General features: G+C 46.5%; 1 pseudogene; it reads right to left on the bottom strand.

Moving 5' to 3' along the window:
- Positions 1-752: 752 nt before the first annotated feature.
- On the bottom strand, positions 753-20,521 carry LOC128105945 (programmed cell death protein 7-like; annotated as a pseudogene).
- Positions 20,522-20,818: the final 297 nt, after the last annotated feature.

Raw genomic sequence — 20,818 nt, 5'->3', positions numbered from 1 at the left:
CTAAAAATGTCACCAAAAAGTAAATTTGTATATCTTCATACTTCAAATTACTATCTGTTAATTTGTTCTGTCTGTCTCTCTCATCTGACGTAGTCCATGCTGACCTCAAACTTACCAGTCAAGAATGAACTTGAAATCCTGATCTCCTGCCTCCACACCCCCTCGCCCCAGGGCTGGAATTTCAGGCATTCACCTCCATGCTCAGCTTTGTTTACAGTTCTCTTGTTAAATGATGGTCTTGTTTGAACCTATTAAATATTTAAGCCCTTTCTGGCTAGATTCTTGATCCTGCCAACCACTGTAGGCTGAGACCTGCTTCCTGGTTACTACTGGGTTGCCAATGAGAAATCCAAACTCAAACTGGTGCAGCAAACAAAGGGATATGTATTGACCGGCACGATGAAAGACCCAGAAATAGATTTAGTCAAGGCACAGAGTTCTAAATGAAATCATGAGCCAGACTTAGTGGTGCTTGTCTTGATCCCAGGTTAGCTACACTTCTTAAAACTCACACCCTTTGGGTGGTGGTGGTGCCTGCCTTTAATCCCAGCACTCCCAAGGCAGAGGCAGGCAGATCTCTGTGAGTTCGAAGCCAGCCTGGTCTACAGAGTGAGTTCTAGGACAGGCTCCAAAGATACACAGAGAAACCCTGTCTTGAAAAACCAAAAAGAAAAAGAGAATTTAAAAAAAAAAAAAAAAAAAAAAAACCTCACACCCACCCATGCTATCACTACTGCTGCTGTTTCCCTGATGAGGGATGATCATCAAAGATGACATCCTTCACCCAAGGTCAACGTCTAGAAGCAGCTCACCCTCTAACGGGAGTGTAAAGCAGAGGACAGGCATCATTTAAAGCCCTGCACAGGCTCCAGGGACTTAGTCAAAGAGAATGGGGAGACTCGCTCCGGCTGCACACCACCAGGCTGAAATGAGCCAGACAGCAGCGTGCCTCCCTAACAGGTCGGTTTAAAGCAGAACAATAAAGATGCTCTTGGCGTCTTACTCCTTGCACAAAAGAAACAACATGAAGTACCCGGATATTAGCTAATCAGTTCTTTTCCTGTCCCATCTCCCATCCCTGCTCTGCATTACAAGCAGGGTAACTTTGAAACAGCCAATGTCTTTTTTGTTTCTGCTTCCTTTCAGCTCTTTCTGTTCATAGTACCAGTCTGTTCATCTCATAGGAACACTTTTCTGTTTTACAGAATGAATGTTGTTTGATTCCAGACTTCAAAGCAAAACCATAGATTCAAATGTCATCAAAATCCAGTTTTTCTCTCGGATCACTTCCCAGCTTTGCCTTAGGTATTTGACCCTTCCTCAGTCATATTTATTCAGCACCTGCTTTGTTCCAGGCACTGCTTAAAATGCTGGGGGGCGGGGCAGTGTAAACAGGCAAATGAAGTGGTGTGTGTGTGTGTGACCTCACCCGCTCAAATACATACATGTTTGTGTGGATACATGTGCACGGGGAAGTTGAAGTTCGACGTAGGATGCTGTCCCTCAGTTGCAGTCCAACTTGTTTTTTGAGACAGGTCTCTCACTGACACGAACCTTACTAATTAGACTAGACTGGCTGATGAGTGAGCCCCAAGGACTCACCTGCTTCTACCTCCCTAGCACTGAGATTATGATAATACTGAGACCGCTGCTCCCAGCCTTTTTATGTGAGCTTTTGGGAGCCCTCATGCTTACATGGCGTTCATTGAGTTATCTCCCTAGCTCCAAGTCCTTATTTTTGATAAACTTATATCCTGGTAGAAGAAAGAGGAGGAAGGGAGGGGGAGATGGATCTGCATCTAGATCACTTGGACTGAGGGTGGGCTGGGCTTGAAACCCAATGAACAGATGGGATGTTGTTGAGAAAAGGCATACTGGACACTGGGAGACAGAGGGTCCCTTTCATTAATATATTTGGGATTACTCAGAAGCACTTTCGGGAGCCTCCTCCCTTACAAGGAAACAAGCTGGACATGCCTGATTCTTGTCCGTTCTGCTTTCTTCCTTTCCACTGCCTGAGTGGCATGGTTGTGTAGCCTCAGCTGTGGTGGTCTTGGTACCAGCACTCCCTCTGGGACATTTGTCTGTCATGAAGATGGGAGCTTGTGCTGAGCAGGCCGAGCAAATGTTCTACCACTGAGCTCCCTCTGGTAAAATAAAGTAATATGTACAAAGCCCATTCACCTTTTTTTATTGGGTAACAAATGCTTGAATTAGTCAATGTATTGATTCCTCTATAAATTATTATGTATTGAAGTTTCTGAATGCTTACTAATTTAATATTTGAAAAAGGTGAACCTATAATCAGTATGGGAACTAATTAGATATGAATTTATGTAAATATTGGATTATCACAGTGCTAATTTTTATATAGTAAATGTAGGTGTTTTTAACAGACACTACAGAATTATCTATAAAACCACAACGAGCTTCTAAGAGTTGTTCAGGTTCACACTGTAATGTCCTAAAACCGTTTCACAACCCTATTATTTCCTGAGTTCCAGATGTTACATGCAACATAATGAGTTCAGGGTTCCTTTATGGTAGCTTAGTGCCCTAAGTCTCTGAAAGACACATTAATTCAAGGGTAAAGACTCCTTTGGCATCATCCCAGGAAACAAAAGTGGAATTCTACAGGGAAAGCAGACTAGGCAATGTGACGAGATTCCCTTTCAAAATGTCTCTGTCTTTCATGTTTCAATACAAACTTTTGAATATATCATCCCAGCTTTGGATGTCTTTGTACACTATTTGAATTGCTCTTATTTTTATTCTAGAGCCATATGCCACAGATGTGAAGTACTTAAAAAGATGAAATTGTCCTTGTAAGTCTAATATTATTATTATTCAGCCAGGTTCCTTTCTTTCCTTTTTTTTTCTAGTCCTAGGCAATCTCAAAAAAGGACATAATTTTTGAAACAGAACAAGTAAAAATATGATTTTTACACATTCAAAGTATGCACATATCTAAGTCTACATGATCATTGTTTACAGTCAACTGTCTGTTACTATGACAGCATTAACTCCTAAATGTACTCATCGTGCATGTACACAGAATCACTTCAGTGGTTCTCCATTTCTTAACACTTGATTAACAGAGGCAACATAAACTCAGGCACCTCTGCTGGTCAAGGAGCTTGTAGGAAGGCAAAAAGGTGTATGGGTATGTATGCATGTGTGTGTATGTGTGTGCACACGTGTGCATGCACATTTATATGTATTACGTGTTAATGAATATGTGGTTGCCTGTGTGTATCGTACATTTTGTTGCATGTTGTTTGTATGGTTGTGTGTCTATGTGTGCATGTGTGTGTAGCTGAGTGTATGTAATTTTATGTGGTTGTGCTGTGTCATATGTTTCTGTTTGTGAATTGTGCAGGTGTATGTGAGCACATATGTGCACATGCATGTGCATGGGGAGAGAGGAGGGCTCTGACTAGCTTGATGGCATCTTCTCTACCTTCAATGTCCTTTAGGAATCGTAAATCTCATGCAGCCCACACAGACACAGCAGACTCCTGTCCTGTGGTCTGGTATGCACAGGCTGTTCAGGTTGTCCTTTGTTGCTAATAACAGGGACTTAAAAGGTGCCTTAAGAGTTCATTTGCTTTAAGGTTTTAATGTCATATCTGGACTGAGATTTTGAAACTTCAGTGTTATATTGCATCCTTTGTTTGTCTGCTTAAAAAACAAAACAAAACATGAGACTATTAGCCTGGCCAGAGTTTTAAAATGTCTGAAAATATTTAGTCCATTGCTAAAAATTGTTTTCTATATATCTGGGTTACTGTAAAACAAAGTCACCACAGAAATTTTTAGTACATATTTGACAACAAACTCAATCTGGGGGTTGAAGGATGATTAAACACAAGATATTTGCTCAATGTGATACCATGTAGTTACTTTAAGATGGAAAATAACAGCTGATGAGAGGCTCAGCAGTTAAGAACATGGTCTGCTCCTCCAGAGGCCCCACATGGTGGTTCACAACCATCTGTAACTTCAGTTCCAGGGAATCTGATGCTCTCTTCTGGCCTCCTGGGCCACCAGACACACATACAGTACACAGAAATACACGCAGGCAAAACATCCATACACACAAATTAATTTTTTTAAAAAGAGAAAGCCTTCAAAATTGTGAATTAAAAAATAAGACAATAAAATAAAAATGGAACATATAAAATATATGTAGCAACAAAACATTATTCTAATACATTATGCTAAAAAGTCCTGCAATAAAAGTTTGTGTTTACCATGGCTATAACTATATAAAACACATGTATAAATTGGCCATAAACAAATAAGAATAACCATGGACTACAGGATTCTCTGATTATTTTTAAATAATCTTTAAAAATGTTTTACTGATCTTCTAATTGAAAAGTGAATGCATTACAATTTAGGAAAAACACACGGTGGAACTGTATATGTGCGTCTAGCCTAACCTTTGGCACACTCTCTGAGGATGAGGCCAGCCTGACCTGGCTAGAGTGCCCTGGGCAGAACTTGTCTGACCCCTTTACTTTGAAAACCTGGGTCTCCAGGACTCTTGAGATACAGGACCTTCTGTATGACTTTTCACTCTTTGTTGAAAAGTATTAAGATCTATACTTATGTCTTTTTTCTGAATCTAAAACTCCATTAAAAACATTCAATTATTTTACATCCTTTACCAGATTACTGTATTTGCTCCATGCTGAGGTCTAGATAAATATGAGAAGTAGGTGATCTGGAGAGATGGTTGAAGATAAAATGCATGCTGTATAAGCTCGAAGACCTAAATTTGGATCTCCAGTACCCATGTAAAAACCTGGATGTGTGTTATTAATAGTTAAATATGAAACCAGGCCATCTCTCTAGCCAATTAGTGGCTGGTTAATTGTTAATTAATGGTCAAATTTCTTAATTTATTCAGCAAATGCTTTGAGTACCTACTTGGCTCTGGCTTGTGGAGCATGCATGAACAAAAGAGTTGAGCATCTCCACACCTTTGTGGGAGTTAGCTTGGAGCAGAGAGACAGAAAATAAACACTAGGCATGACCAGAAGTTATTTCATACATTCAAAGGGAATAGCGCTGCTAAGAGAGAAAGCAGAGCAAGTGAGAGCTCTTGGCTACAGAGAAGTCAAGAGCCTCATGGTTGTCAATAGGCAGAAGAGGTCCTAATGGGGCATGAGCAAGGGCACCTGGTGGGGACTCCAGGGACACTGCTGCAGGCTGAAGGGACAGACATGCAGCCTCACTGCTGTGGCTGGTGACAAGACTCACTGTAGATCCCCATTGCCAGCACATCTGGCTTATTGGGGTGTCAGGGTACTCAGCATCCCAACAGGCACAGGGCAGTATAGCTAGGAAAGGCTGCAGTTGAAGAAAGGGAATCACAAGTTCCACCTAGATATCAATCACTTCTACCCCAACAAAACATGACTGACTCGATGGTTTTCATCCGGCTTCATGTCTATCTGTGGACAGCTATCATATTGGATTTCGATGTAGGTTGGGTCTCAGCTCACCTTGCTAATTCCTAATACCCAGACCCTTTTGACTCTGATTACCCTGCCTGATCTCTGAAAGTAAGGCCCTTTTCCTGCCCTAAATATATGGTTCCCATGCCCTTTCACAGGGTTCCTCTGCATCCTTTAGCTATGAGAAGTGAGAGACTGCCGTTCACAACACAAGCAGGATTCTTCAACACAAGCAGGGCATTGGATAGTTTTCCCAACTTATTGAGAAACATCCCCATGTTTTCTAATACCTCTCAGGAAATAAGATTCTATTCCTAGGTCTCTGGGCTGTCCAGCCTCTGGTTACTGGCCCTCCAGGAAGTGTCAAGCATGGGCTCCCCTCATGGCATGGGTCTCACGTTTGACCACTTGGTTGGCCACTGCCACAAGTTCTGTGCCACCTTTACCCCAGCATATCTTTCAGGCAGGACCCATAGGCCATGGCTGCCCTTAGACACATGGTAGGAAGGCAGTTGTGGATTGTAATCGCCTTTTCAAAACAAGTGTAGCCATACTTCTTTGGGGCTTTGTAGGTCAAGCCTCCCAAGGCTAAGGATGAGACAGTTACAGGCTTTTGCTCAAAGTCTTTTGCATTCACTTGCTGCATCCCTACTAAAGTATCCTTCAAGGCCCATCAGGACAAATGCTAACTTGTACTCTCAGAACCCTTCTCCTGTATGCCCAGCAGCTCTGGATGTGCTTCAGCCTTCTCTGAAGCCCTCCCTGGGTGCAACCGCAGAAAAGGGACTGCCAGTCTCTGTGTGGAAATGCACCTCCCATGTCTACCTGGGCTATGGCTTTTCCTCTGCTCAAATCTTTGTGCTCCTAAGGAGATGCGCACCAATAATTTTTAATGTACAATTTCTAGCAGCCTATGTCTCCCTGATGTTTTGTCCAAGAAGCCCATAGCTCTTTTTCAAGTAATCACCCAGTCTACAACTTTGAGATATGAAAAACTGCAGACACACAGGGTCCATGTTGAACCAGTAGACATCTCTGAAATGCTCTCTTTTTTTAAAAAAATGAAACACTGAAAATGGTATTTATTTAGATTTTAGGAAATTAAATAACACAACTCAGAATAAAGCAAAACAAAATCCATAATGTCGTATGACTCATGTCCAAGCACAGTACCATTTGTTAATGAACATAAAAAAATAAAATTTACCATTCGTATTTGCTCTTTTCCAAACGTTTACTACATGGATATTTCTAGAAGCTTGAGCTAAAGGGAAAAAAAAAAAAAAAAAGAATCCCAGAGCTACCCCAGCACCTACCATGTGACTGAGATTGGCATCCTATAGAAAAACACTTTTCTATTCCTGGAGAGCCCACACAGCTCGATCCCCTGGCGCTTTCATGCGGAACACAGGCACTGCTGGTCTGGCGCCACGAGCGTGGAGAGGTTTTCCACGCTCTCCACAGGACAACAGTTCTAAGCCGGCAGCATTCCTGACAGCCCAGTCTACAGCCACTGCCATCATCCTCGGGAGCAGCCTCCCAATTGCACCAAAACTGGGGTTAACAGAACTGGAGGTCAGACTTTGACCTGCACCCCTGGGAGCTGGAGGGCAGTTGCTTTGGGAAGATCAGGAGTAGTGGCTGCTACCTCTCCTCAGTGAACACCTTCAAGAAGTAAACAAGTGCTGACTGTACTTACCCACCAATATACAACAAGCCTAGAGCAAAGGTTTGGAGCAGGCCACACCAGACCAAGCCCCTCAAAACACAGGCAGATTTAGTGAGCCGAGGCCCTGGCCCGTGCTAGTAACCCCAGTTCATCTAGGCCCTTTCCCGAAACGCCTTATTATCTCGTGCTTCAAGAAGCACCTCTGGTCAGGGCAGAGAACAGAAGGAAGCAGGACTTCCAGCTAGGACAGTGCCGCATGGAGCATCCCGAATATCTAGAGCTGCAGTGCTTCGCCTGCTGGACCACACTCCTCGAGCCTCTTAGTGCAGCTTAATGGCGGTTGCTGGGCATCGTGCGGGAAGGACCCTTCCTCCCTGGGGAACAGAGCTGCCTTTAGGATGATCCATCAGATCGGACCAAGTACTGATCCCAATCATGCCTTATGTGAATGAGCGCGGGCAGGGAGTGCTGAACCTGGAGGTAACACCTGCGGAACAGCTGCAAGAGGTGAGCAAGTGGGAACTCATCTGACTCTCCAAAGAACTTGTACTCAATTTCTCGTTTCTGAAGTAAAAGTTTCTCTTTCTCTTTTCTTGGTTTCTTTTCTAATTCTCTTGTCCTCTCTTCCTCCTGTTCTCCTAGCATAACTCTGAAGGCTCTCTCCTCAGCCTCATACAGTTCAGAGCTCTTTTTTAAAAAGATTCATTTACTATGTATACAGTGTTCTGCCTGCAGGCCAGAAGAGGGCACCAGATCTCATTACAGATGGTTGGGAGCCACCACCGTGTGTTTGCTGGGAACTGAACTCAGGACCTCTGAAGATACCATCTCCCCAGCCCTCAGCGCGCTTTTTAATGAGTTTCCTCAGCCTCTGATGATGGTGCTCGAAAGTTTCACCTGCTGAGGCGGGAGTAGAGACCGCTTTCCTTGCTGCAGCTTCTTCCCTCAGTTTCCTCAGTTTCTCTAAAGCTCGCAGAATGTCCACCATTCTTTCAGTGTCCGATTGTTTTTTTCTTTACTTCAGATAAGACCCCATCAGCAGCCGCTGGGAGTCCCTGTTCTGGCTTTTCCTCCCTTTCCTGCACGCACTTCACCCTCCAGGGGTCAATCTCCTGCTCCGGTTCTGTGGCCTGCACGGCCTCAGCCTCGCCTTCCCTAACCCTCTCGCGAAGTCACAACAGGCGGCGTCCCGCCCTCTCCACCTCCTCCGTTGCATCTCGCCCTCGTAGGCGGCCTGGACCAGCGGCTGCATCTGCTCAGCTAGCTCCACTGGCAGTGGTGGAGCCTGAGCATGTAGGGAGGCCCAGGCTGCTCTGTGGTGGTCGGCCTGGCGGAGGCACTGCGCAGGCGCAAAGTGGCTGGTCCCGCGTGGGGTGTATGTGTGTGTTGGGGTTGTGGGGAGGTGGCGGTGTGGGGGTCGCCTGGCCGCCTGGGTTAAGATCACCGCCTCTAGCCGATGCCGGGCGCGCAGGCGCTGTTGGCCATGTCGGGCAGCAGAGGCCGCATGGCGGTCCAGGGCCGGAGGCGGTGGCCGCGGATGCTCGCTGGTATCGGGCCGGGGAGGGCGGGGACTGCGGAGTCAGCGGCGGCGTCCGGCGGCGTCGGGAAGAAGCCGTCACTGGTACCGCTGTCCTGGGAGGCCTCGGCCTGGGCGCCGGGCTGCCGTGCAGGCGGAGGCTGGAGGAGGGGGCGGTTGTCCCCGGGAAAGGGGCCGGCCGCTGGGGAAGAGGAGGCGCGAAAGCAGGGAAGGCGGCGGCGGAGGCTGATAGCCCCATGGAGTGGGAGGTGGTGGCTGTCAGGGCTGCGGCCCTGGGCGAAGAAGGGTGTCAGAGTCAGTCTGTAGTGCAGCGGCTGCGACAGTGATCTGTGTCCTGAAATGCTCGTTTGCAGTGGGATTCACTGTTACTACTAAAGGTTGTTCCTCTGAAACTGTAAAATTTTGCCATCCATCATTCTCCAAGGGAGTAGGAATCCCGAATTCTCTGTGACAGCTGGGTTTAACTTAATGGAGGGGGATACACTTCTAGGTAAATTCTGCTCTGTCACACACAAAGGGGAGTAAGTCGTGTCTTTAGAAGACATGCGTGAATTAAAGGCATGGGCCGCAACTGCCTGGCTAAGAATCACAATTAATTAATTAATTTACACAATTTAAAGCAGCTTTGTGTATAAACCACAGTGCATGTGACTAGGTCCTCTCCTCTGGGGAAGGACTCTTCAGTCTGCTGCTGACACCTCTTGAGACTCACAGCCATTGGCAATATGTGGGTAGGAAATGATAGAGGGGCCCTGAGGCCTGGTGTCAATCCTTAACTATGCATATAAATAGAAAAAAAACCTGCCTTTTTTTTTTTTTTTTTTTTTTTTTTTGGTTTTTCGAGACAGGGTTTCTCTGTGTAGCTTTGCGCCTTTCCTGGATCTCACTTGGTAGCCCAGGCTGGCCTTGAACTCACAGAGATCCGCCTGGCTCTGCCTCCCGAGTGCTGGGATTAAAGGCGTGCGCCACCACCGCCCGGCTAAAACTGCTTTTAAAACAGCTTCAAAGGGAGGTTATTGATGGAACAGAAATTCCTCAGAGAAGGTTAAGCAGCAGCTCCCCAGAAGCATTCAAAGGCACTGGGCTCCTTGCTAGGGAAGGGAGGCCTGGAAGGTCCTGGGCAGCTTGGGGTCTCCACATGCATGAATGCCCTTCTCAGGAAAGTGGGATGTGCTCAAGGTGCCTGGGATCCCTTCAGAGGCATGCAGCGGGGCCTGGACAGGCACACCTGCTCCCCACTACCCAGGCTTGGGACCAAAAAAAGGCTCAGGAAACATGGAGAAAAACTCTCTCTGGAGCATTGTTTTGCACAGTGATGTGGCTCTGCAGAGGGCAGCTAAGGGGGCCACTGGTTGGTCGTGAGCCCGCAGGACGGTCTCACCCATTGAAAGAAGCCAGTCCGCGCCACCAGTGCTCTCCAAGCCCTTGAGTCCCTTCCAGCTCTCATCCTCCACGTGCAGGACACACACTGCTCACAATGCCAGCTCTGGAGTTTCTTCAGGTTCCTGCAGGGTCAGGGCCTCAGAGAAAGGACTTGTGGGCTCTGGAGGGCAGGGTTATGGTGACTGAGGGCCACCCACAGCCCAGCATGCATGACACCTCATCCTAATCCCCATTACTGGAAGCTTCTCCAAGCAGGGCTGGTGGTTCCTTCTGCTCCCTAGGGGTGTGGGGATGGCTTCCTGCTGTCCAGAGATTACCACCTGCACTGCACCCCTCCCCATGCCATATCTCACTGCACACCAGGCTCTGGCAGGTGTATTTACTTCTGCAGTAACGTGGGCTTCAGCAGGAAGCCATCAATGGGCGAGCTGAATGCACCCTCAATCCCCACTTACTAGGAGCCAAGTTCTAGGCATGGAGCAAACACAACCTATGACTGCCTGGGGATAAGGTAGCCAACCTCTTATCCTGGATCCCAAATCCAAGAGTTTGAGAGTTTGTACCCCGATCCCAAAACATAAAGAACTAGCCATGACTGAGGGGCTGATGTTCAGTGCACACAAAACCCCAGACAGACACCTCCAGCAAAGGTTCTGCTGTGAGAGGACACTACAGCCTGATGATACTTAGGTCTGGGGCCAGCATGGTATGCCTGAATGGGTAAGTCTAGGCAGTCACATGGTGTCCTCACTTGGGAGGTACACCTTAGTACTTACTAGATTTGAGCCAAGAAGGTGGACAGCACAGAGCATCAGGGTATAAAAGTGTGGGGTGTGGCCCAGCGGTAGAGTTCCTACCTAGACTCTCCCACTGAGGGGCTTTGGTAGTGTCTAGAGGGTGGAGCCTAGCATCTAGCATCTCCCAGTGGGGGCTTGGGGAGTGGCTAGGGGTTGGAGCCCCTGCCTAGAATCTTTCAGTATGGCCCTGTAGTCTTGGCCTAGTGCTACAGCACTTTTTTTCCATGCCGAAGGTCCTGTTTTCCATTCTCAACACTGCAAAGAAAAAAGGAAAAAAAATAGTGTAGCTGCCGAGGACAATTTCAAGAGCCATGCCATATTGCCTGCCTGAGTTAAGTTTCTGTTGTCCAGTACTGAGCCACTAACCAGAAACTTTTGACATGCCTGAACAAGTCCTGAGTTATTAGAAAATAACTTAACATTTCCTTGTCTTTCTGCTACAGTGACCATTAGTAACAATGTTTTGTGGTTAGGTTGCTTGGTTGGGTTGCTTGGCAACTCAACAGTCCCCTGATCTTTTCCCAAAGAAAGTTCCTGGTCTGCTTACTATAAAACCCACCTGAGAAAAATAAAATTTTGCAGCTTAATCAGAATACTGTCTTGCTGTCAATTCTTTGTGTCTCTTGTCCCGTCATTCGCCATTCCCCCTTCTAGGGTCTCTGCTGAAGATCCCGCTGGCCGGGACATGTAGCTGGCTCTAGGAATGCATCGTGGGCTGACTGGACCCCAGCCAAAGTCTAGCATGGAATACCAGGAGAACTGTGGGTGTCTAGTGGCCCAGACACTGCTGAGTGACCTCATTCCTTGATGACCAATGGCCACAAGGCTGTGGGCAAGCATGGGAGTGTAACATCCAGCCAGAGCTCTCAGTGTGAGCCCACATGGAGGGCACCATGGGCCAGTGTGGAAGTTGGTTGAGCTGCTTGCTGGGATCCACACCTGCTGGGAGCCTTGGAGTATGAAGCTATTTTGGAATAGGGTCTTAACAGAAGCCAGGGAATAAGAACATATCATAGAAAGTTAGAACACGCTCTAAATATACTGTCTGCCAGTCTTAGAAGACACAAGGTTGGCATGGTTGCACAGTCATGTGTTCACGGCATGTGAGTTTCCGGGATCTTTTCAGCAGTGGGAATGGAACCCAGGACCTTGTACAAACTGGGCAATTACTCTACCACTGAGCTACAGCCCCAAGCCTGACCCCACACTGGAGAGGCCGAGGCAGGAGGGTCTAGAAGTTCAATCTAGGAGGGGTAATCAGGAACACCCTGTCTCAATAAGGACATAATAAAGAACACAGGAATTCAGTGGAAGACAGAGATGGAGACTGGTGGGATGTAACCTGAGCCACAGGCCACCCAAGTCTTAGATCCTGGAAGAGGCAGGAAGGAGCCTTCCCCCAGAGCCTTTGAAGAAGGCAATCTACAGGATTTGGGACTTTGGGCCTCCAGAACCAGCAAATTCCATTCCTGCTGTTTAAAGCCACCTGGCTTGTGACCACTTATGAAAACTGAGCACCCACATATAGGTGCCCAAGAGGGAAGAGGAGGTGCTCCCAGCAAGCCCTGGAGGCTGCTGTGGCCTTCTGTCTCTCCAGCTTGAACAATGTGAGAAGGCTCCTGCTGAGCCTCCCCTAACTACACAGCACTCAGAACATGTCATTCTTCTTTCTGAGGCCAGAGCCTTTGAAGAAGCCCCTGCCTGTCATCTCCCAGTGAGAGGCATGGGGTGTGGACAGGGAATGGAGCCCCTGCCTAGAATCTTTGGGATTTGGGCCTCCAAACCAGCAAATTCCATTCCTGCTCTTTTAAGCCACCTGACTTTTGACCTCTTATGACAACCCAGAACCCACATATAGGTGCCCAAGATGGGACATAGGGTGCTGCCAGCAAACCCTCGAGGCTGCTGTGGCCTTCTGTCTCCCCAGCTTGAACAAGGTTAAAGGCTCCTGTAGAACCTCCCCTAACTCCAACAGCACTCAGAACATGCCATTCTTCTTTCTGAGGTCACTCTTACCATCCTAGGTATCAGGTACCCTGGAGACAGCACCCCTCCAAGTATGACCTAGGACACCTTAATTACAGTTTGCCACAAACTTTGTTACACACCTCTCAAGGCAGCTCTCCTGCCAGGGTCGACCTGCCTGTGTCCTGAAAAGCCAGCATCTTTCTCTGTCTCAGTCTCTCTCAACAATGTCTCCTGTAGGTCAGGCTGGCCTCCAACTCTCCAAGAAGCTAAGGCTAACCCTCAAGTCCTGATCTTCCTTCCTGCCTGGATGTCAAGATAATGTCTATATGGTGAGGGTATGGAGCTAAGACTTTGTGTACCCTAGGAAAGCCCTCCGCTAACTGAGCCCCTGTCCTGGTCTGCCTGTCTTCTTTGAGGCACAGTTTCTGTAACCCAGGTTGATCTGGAACACATGATCTTTCTATGTTTTTAATCCCCAAGCAGCAGGTGCCAATTAAAGTTGAAGGTATCAGCCCAACTCTCTGAGGGGTCAGTCTTGGTTAGGCAAGGCTCTAAGACCACACACCCCAGAATGTCTTTTGCTCCTGCTGTGCCTTTACATGTTTGCTGCTGTAATCTTTCTCTGGTATTTTGCAATGTGTAAATGGATATGGGAGACCCCCATTGCCTGTAATGTAGTGTGTTTATCTCATGGAAACATCCTGATCTATTGGGGATTTTTATCTGTGGACTGTCATGAAGATGATCCCTCCCTAAGCTATACTGTCTAATTGATAATAATAATGTTAGCTTATACAGAGTTTTAATGAATAAAATACAGGAAATGTTCTACACCCAGGGCCTACGAGTTTCACCTCTGGAGCTGCATAGGCTATAGCTCAAGTTAATGATTAAGAAAAACTAAATAAATAAATAAATAAATAAATAAATAAATAAATAAATAAAAACAAGGTCTCCCTATGGAGCCCAGATTGGCCTTATGCTCCCAATCCTCCTACCTCAGAGTGATCTGCTTTGAAGGGCAGTTCACTAACAAGCTAAGAGTGAAGATCCATTAAGGCCCTGTTGTTGGAGACATCTAAGGCCCCAGGGGTGGTAAGATCATCAGGGATCTAGTGTCAGGCTCTGAGGCAGTTTCACTGGCCTTACAGTACAGCCCGAGTCAGCTCTGCTGCATAGGAACCCCCACCAGGGACATCAGACCATGGGACTTTCCATCTCACACAGGCTGCTCTGTGGGTCTGGGCCTCAGGCTGGCAATGAAGTAGCCATTCAAAAAACATTGCCTCCTAGATTTCCAAATGTCAAGAGTTCTCTGTGGGAAACACCTGGGACCACATGCATTTCAGATTTTGGTTATTTCTGGATTTTTGAATATTTACAGATACACATAAAGAAGAGCTGGGCATGGGAATGCATGCCTGTGATACCAGCACTTGGGAAACTGAGGCAGGAGGATGGAAGACTACAAATTCCAGGCTAACCTGTCTTTCCAAACAAAAACAAACAAAAAACCAGTTATGTTGAAGATTAGACACAACTATAATCCAAAAATCTCCCACATTGGCCCTGCCATTTATCAGTCAGCTCTCCTACCCTCAGAGCCCAAGGAAGACCCCCTGCAACATTTGCACTGTGTCTCTGTTGGTGGCAATCCATTCCATGATGCCACATGAGGAATCTTCCATCTGTGGCATCATGTGAATGGCTCAGAAAGCTCCAGGTTTGGGAAAATTCAGGAGTTTGTTTGGATTTGGAAATGCTCCACTGCTGTTTCAGAGCCCTTGCCCAGCATGTGAGGGTCCCAGGTTTGGCCCCAAGACTGACAACAAAAACCCAAACATTAACAATAACAAACTCCTGTCAAGTTTCCTCCAAAGTCCACAGGGACCTGGCTCCACCTTCAGGACCCCGCATGGCCTCTGTGACCTGTGAGAAGGGATCAAACCAGGGGACCCAGGTGCCACATGTCCTGCCCTTATGTCCGCATCAAAGGTATTTTGGTGACAGTCACTACCCAACCATAGGAAACATATCCACATAGGGGTTCAGTGGCACTCATGTCATCAAGCAAAGCCCAGGGCCGAGGGTCAGCACGGACAGGAAGTGTGGAAAGCATGTCTTCCATGTACAGCAGGGGCTGTCTTTGGTCTGACTCTGTCCTCACACTCCAAGGCTCCCAGTGGGTGTGGATTCCAGGAGCAGCCCAACCGCCAGCCACTTTGTCAAGTTGTAAGCCTTCAGTGAGCCAGGGTTAGATTGTGATGAAGTAGTGTGTAGGGCAGGTGCCCCTCATGCCTGCTCTGGCTTGTGGGTGCAGATTTTCACTTGAGTGAATCTCTGAAACCTGTTATGTCACCCCCACCCTGTCTGATAGCTCTTGGAAATACTGCAATGTCTTTGATGCTGGAACAACTCCTGACTCCACTTTTTGAAGTCTGATTGGCCTTCCACTGATCATGTAAAGAATGCTGTTTTCCTCTACTTAGTGTTTTGTGGTATTTCAGACAGAATCCCATCCAAAGACAGCCCTCACATTGGTCATGTTCCCACGACTTTCTTCCACACAGAAGAGACTAGAGAATATTCAAGGTTTGTTCAGTGTGGACATTTCCTCCTAATCACAGAGCAGATTCCAGGGAGGAGAAGGATTTTGGATGCATCCTCTGGCATGCTGTGACCTTTTAATCAATCCCTAGGTGTCTCACAAAGTCAAGTCCATATTGTTGAGTTTGTCTCTATACCAGTGAAAAAGGATGGGCATGGGGCTTCCCCCTTCACCACGTAATGGCAGTACAGGGTGCAAGCCTAAGCGTTTGCTCCTCAGCTTGTGTGGGTTCCTGCCCTTCCTATTGAGTGTGTTGAGACTCTGCCATTCCTGCATGGAGACACTGCAGGTGCCCAGAAGCCACCATGCTCACTGAATCCATGGTGTCTGTGAGAAACATGACCTCCTGGGCACAGCTACTCCTCATTCTGTACAGGCTGCCCAATGGTACCACAATCAGAGCAGATGAGTATAAGATATACTTCTTTTCCAACCTGTAAGACAGAAAACCAAGTTTGAACTGAGGTGAATGAGCAGGAATTCCTTGACTCCTCATGCCAATGAGGGATTCGTCACTGTAGCACTGAGAGTCTGACTTGGGGCTGGAACCTACCTCACAGTCCATCTGAAAAAGAAAAGAATTAACTGGTTAAGTCCATAGTGCTGAAACTTTTGCCTCTGAACGTAGCTTCTCTTCTTTCTTTTAAAAATACATGGACGGTTATGGCAGATGTGTTGCTACATGCCTTTAATTCCAACAGTTGAGATGCACAGGCAGGTGGATCTCTGTGTCCTAAGCCAGCCTAGTCTACATAGCAAGTTTTGAGACAGTCTGGGCTACCTAGTGAGATTTTGTCTCAAAAGACAAAACAAAACCAGTTACTTCCAAAAGGTAGGGCATGGTGGTACCCTCTTTTCCTGCAGCTCCTGGAGGCAGAGTCAGTTGGATACCTGTGAGTTTGAGGACAGCACAGTTTACAGACATAATGAGTTCCAGTACTGTCAGGAATACAGAGAGGGACCCAGTTTCAAAATACAACAAGAAGAAAATTACCAGAAAAGACATAACACATGAACTCACACATGAGAATAGGTTGTGAGGGTGTCAGTAAAAACATAATACTCAACACGTTTAAAATCTTCATTTTTGCAGAACCCAAAAACATTTTTGCAGTACCCAAAAAAGCCAGAAGATGGCAGAATATCGCTAGAATTGGAGTTAGGGAGGGTTGGGAGCTACCTTGTGGAATGGAAGCTGGGTCCTCTGCAAGAGCAATCATACAGTGAACGTTTTACTAACGTATCTAGTAATGTGTCCAAAGTTGCATCTTTTGTACTTTGAATGAGAAGTGCCAGAATATTCCAAGTTCAGTATTCCTTGCACTGTACATTCAGCAGATGTTACATTTCCACTGGGAGCAGTGCATTCATTAACCACCTGAGGAATTAGTATGTATACATTGTGCACATGCACAATTTCAGATATTAATGCTTCCTATCTATGTGGAAGCATGCTGATGTTCATGTAACAGTGTTGATACCAGGCTAACATTTTTATTTTAAGTATTGTGATAATCTAGTTTTATATGCTTATTTTTATTTCAGTTGTTATCTGAGAAAATTCTGTTCCTGGAAGGATGTCCAAAGTTCAGCCAGAGGTGAGGGCTGCAAGCCTCAAGCAGGAGGAATTTGCTCAGACTTAATGGTAAATGTTCACAGAACACATAGACTCCTCTTTTAAAGCCAGAGAAGGACCGGGCAGATAATTCTGTTGGGATGTTTATAACTGATGTCAATGCAGATCTCGGAAAGCTCAGATCTGCTTTGTTTTGTATTTTATTTAGAAAATAAAAGTGCAGGTAACATAAATGGCTGTAGTTGCTAGGGTGCATCACTCATAAAGTTAAACACAGATGATGTCTGCATTAGCCCATTTTCCAATGGTTTAATAAAATCTCTGGAGATATGAACTATTGAAAGGAGACTTTAAGCAAATGGAAGGCACAAGTTGGTTTTTACTAAAGAGCAGGCACTTAGAAGAGGAATCTGTTGCAGCCAAAGAGATGAGAAGTTATGTTGTGGGTATAGGAGTTTTCTTTGCTAGGCAAATATACAAGCAGAGATAACACATTTACCCAGCTCACATTCTGAAAGGCTTTAAGAGGCAGTGGACAGGGAAAGAGCATGGGTCCTTCCTGTCAGCCCAGGGCTGATATCAAGCAGGATGGTTTGCTTAGTCTGGTGACCATGTTCTGGCCCTGCATGTCATCTCCAGCAGCAGCAAGGCTCTAGAGTGACAGGCAGATAACCTGGGAATCTCTACATCACCTGAGTGTGAACTCTGCCAATATCCCCCTGGCTTCTGAGGGCAGACTTGAGGGCTCTGAAATGAAGCTGTATCCTGTAGGGTGAGGAGGCTGTCCCCTGGGTCACCTGGAGCCTGTGAAAGGAGGGAGAAGAAACCAGCTGACCAGGGAGACACTCCCCACCCTGTAGAGAGATGAAAGTTGACATCCACAGAGGGGTGAGTCTCAACTCTGAACTTTGAGACCAGCTGAGCAGAGTCTCATCTGTCAGTCCCCTTTCTAAACACAATCCAAGTGCCAAGGGTGGGCTGAGATGAAGTGTTGTGAGGGGCAGGTGCTGTCCCTTGTCGCTGGACCTCAGGGTGTTTGAAAGAACATTAAGATTCTTCAGGTATGGGGGATCAGTGGGATACGTGGCAGGAAGATACAAGAGGGTTTTCTGTGTATATTTGGCTGGGGTGGATAACTGTATCCTGGGATTGGGACTTGGTTCATGAAACTGTGATGTCTCACTTATTTGTTGAAAAGGCCAAGCTGTCCGAAGTTCCATGGACACAGCTGGCTGCAGGCCTCTTTCTTAATTGCTGGAATTTGCAGGCAATCTTTCATACCTTGCCTTCCTGACCCACTGCCTCATCTCTGCTTCACATACATAAAGAACTCATTCATTTATTCATTCACTCATTCATTCATTTTCTCTCTCTTCCTCCCTCCTCTCTCCTTTTGTCTTCCTCTCCCCCACTCTTCTATGTTCATAAATGTACGGTAAAAGGGCTAGTAAAAGAAACCCACCCTAACCCTGAAACCAGAGCCAGTGAAAGAAACCCACCCTGGCCCTGAAACCAGAGCCAGTGAAAGAAACCCACCCTGGCCCTGAAACCAGAGCCAAAAGGCTAAAAAAAGACCAGTGAAGGAGTCACAGTACTGCCCTGAAATCGTAACCAACTCCGCCCCTGACCAATTAAACCAACCAATCCCTGAGCAGGAAAACTAATCAATCCCTGAGCAGAAAATCTTCTCCCTGGAGAAACTCTTCCCCTAAGAAGCTTTATATAGGCCCCTCTGTCTGTTCAGTTGTGAGCAGTCCTTTCCCACCGCGACAGAGGAAGCCACTGTGCTGGACACCTCCTTCTCAAATAAATCTCTTTCTTAGAAGAGTTTTCGGTAAAGATCTTCTTTTGTTGATGTTCCCTTAGGGAGACTGAGCAGAAAAAACAAAGAAGAACCTTTGCTGAGACGTTCCTTAGGGGGCCTGAGCAGAAAAAAGTAACAACTTTTCCCCAGAGCCAGAGGAGATTGCTACATTTCCGCAGGGATTTTCCTCTTTGGCAGAGTGAAGCAGAAGTAACCTCTGGGGCCTGAGCAGAAGAAGCACAGTTCTGCTAGGATATTCCCACAAAGGAACTGAGCAGAGCTCAGCTGTAAGGGCTCTCTCCAGGAGAAGACCAGGATTGATACATACTGCAGGAAGACCATCCCCCCTGTACCCCAGGTACAGCCTGACTTCCTGCCAAGTCAGGATACCTTTCCCTCCAGAGCTGCAATACTCACAATAAAGACACTTTTCACACCAGTTGAGACACATGCCTTGCTCCTCCATTCCAGCGTAACCTCAACTTGCTGGACTCCACGAGACCATATTCAGAAATAAAGTTGTCACCTCCTTTACTGGGTTAGGGCTTCAATGTCTGAAAACACTCAGATCGCCAGGCAGCATTCCTCAGGCCTAGGTTCCAAGGAAAACACTTTGGAGAAAAGGAAAAAAAAAAAAAATCCAGATATCTGGAGAACATACACTTCAGGCTGATCATGGGCCAGCTCCTCTTTACAGTGTCTGTCAGGATAAGTAAAAAGGTGAGGTGTGGCTTAAATAAAGCTTTGTGTTGCATGAACCCTGAGCCTCTCCTGTTGCCTGCTCCTGGCCTGTCCTTTTCATGTTCTAATAGATACTGTACCCAGAAATAGCAAGGCCACCTTTAAAATAGCATGGAAATTGTCACCCGTGGTTCAGACCAGGGAATTTGGCTTTTGTTGATGATTGAAACACCACAGCAGAGAACTACATCATGTTGTCCCCTTGACACAGTGCTGGTTGGGGTGTGTGTGTGTGTGTGTGTGTGTGTGTGTGTGTGTGTGTGTGTGTTCTTTTCCTCCTGATGCCTCTACATAGTCCAGGTTGATCTCTTACTTACCACTATTCTTTTCCTCAACCTCCTGGTTCTAGGTTTGGGCCTTCATAAGCTTTCTGGGAGTGGTTGCTTTTGACATCTGAGGACTCACGTCAGTTTTAAATATGGCACTTTTATACAGCGCTTTTACTCTGTGAGGAAAGGTCATGAGGCATGACAGAATCCAGTATCAGAGCTTTATTAGGAGAAGGGGGTACAGAAGAGAGTGAGCAGGCCTGTGAAAGGCACATGCAGGGAGAGAGGAGGGGAGGAGTCTGTGACAGGCTTTTTAAGGATTCGCCTGCACATGTGCCTGTGGGCTTATGGAGCTATGCCACGCATGTGCAGATTGCATAATCATGCAGCACACTGATGACATAAGACGTAAGACCCCTTGTTTTGCTACTGAACCGCATGTGCGGTCATATAGCTGGAGGAGTGGCAGAATCCTAACACTCATCTCGGCTCAGGGGGCTCCAGGCAAACCTGTCAACAGCTCCTCACATTGTCACTAACAGCTTTATGGCTGACATGAGCTCTGATGAGACTCCAGGGGAAAATTTTTATCATTACATATGTGATTTCTCTTTGGTTTAATGGCCTCACAACTGTAAGAGTTCAATGATCTTCCCCAGGTGCTTGTTCACTTCAGGAGATGCATCTTTCCTCAACTGCATCATCCTGACCTACTTTTTCAGGATCTTTTATTTCTCATCCTATAGAGTATGGATCTTAAGGAGAGAAAGGGTAAATCCTGGGCACTGTTTTGAAAGTGAACCGTTAACTCCCCACAGATAAAAAGTTTGTAATGGAGCAGAGACTTAGATCTCTGGCTTTGGGAGGAGGAGATACTCAAGGGCTTCCCTGTGACACTGGAGAGTCTCCTTGAAAGAGCATCTGTTGGGGTCCTGGAGACGTCCCACAAAGGACCACTATCCACATATGCAATTGGCAAGAGTATTTTTATTATTCCAGTA

The sequence above is a fragment of the Peromyscus californicus genome, unplaced genomic scaffold, assembly GCF_007827085.1.
Source record: "Peromyscus californicus insignis strain IS unplaced genomic scaffold, ASM782708v3 Scaffold_9__1_contigs__length_137607984, whole genome shotgun sequence".
NCBI classification, from domain to species: Eukaryota; Metazoa; Chordata; class Mammalia; order Rodentia; family Cricetidae; genus Peromyscus; species Peromyscus californicus.
This window is presented reverse-complemented; position numbering and strand designations above follow the sequence as displayed.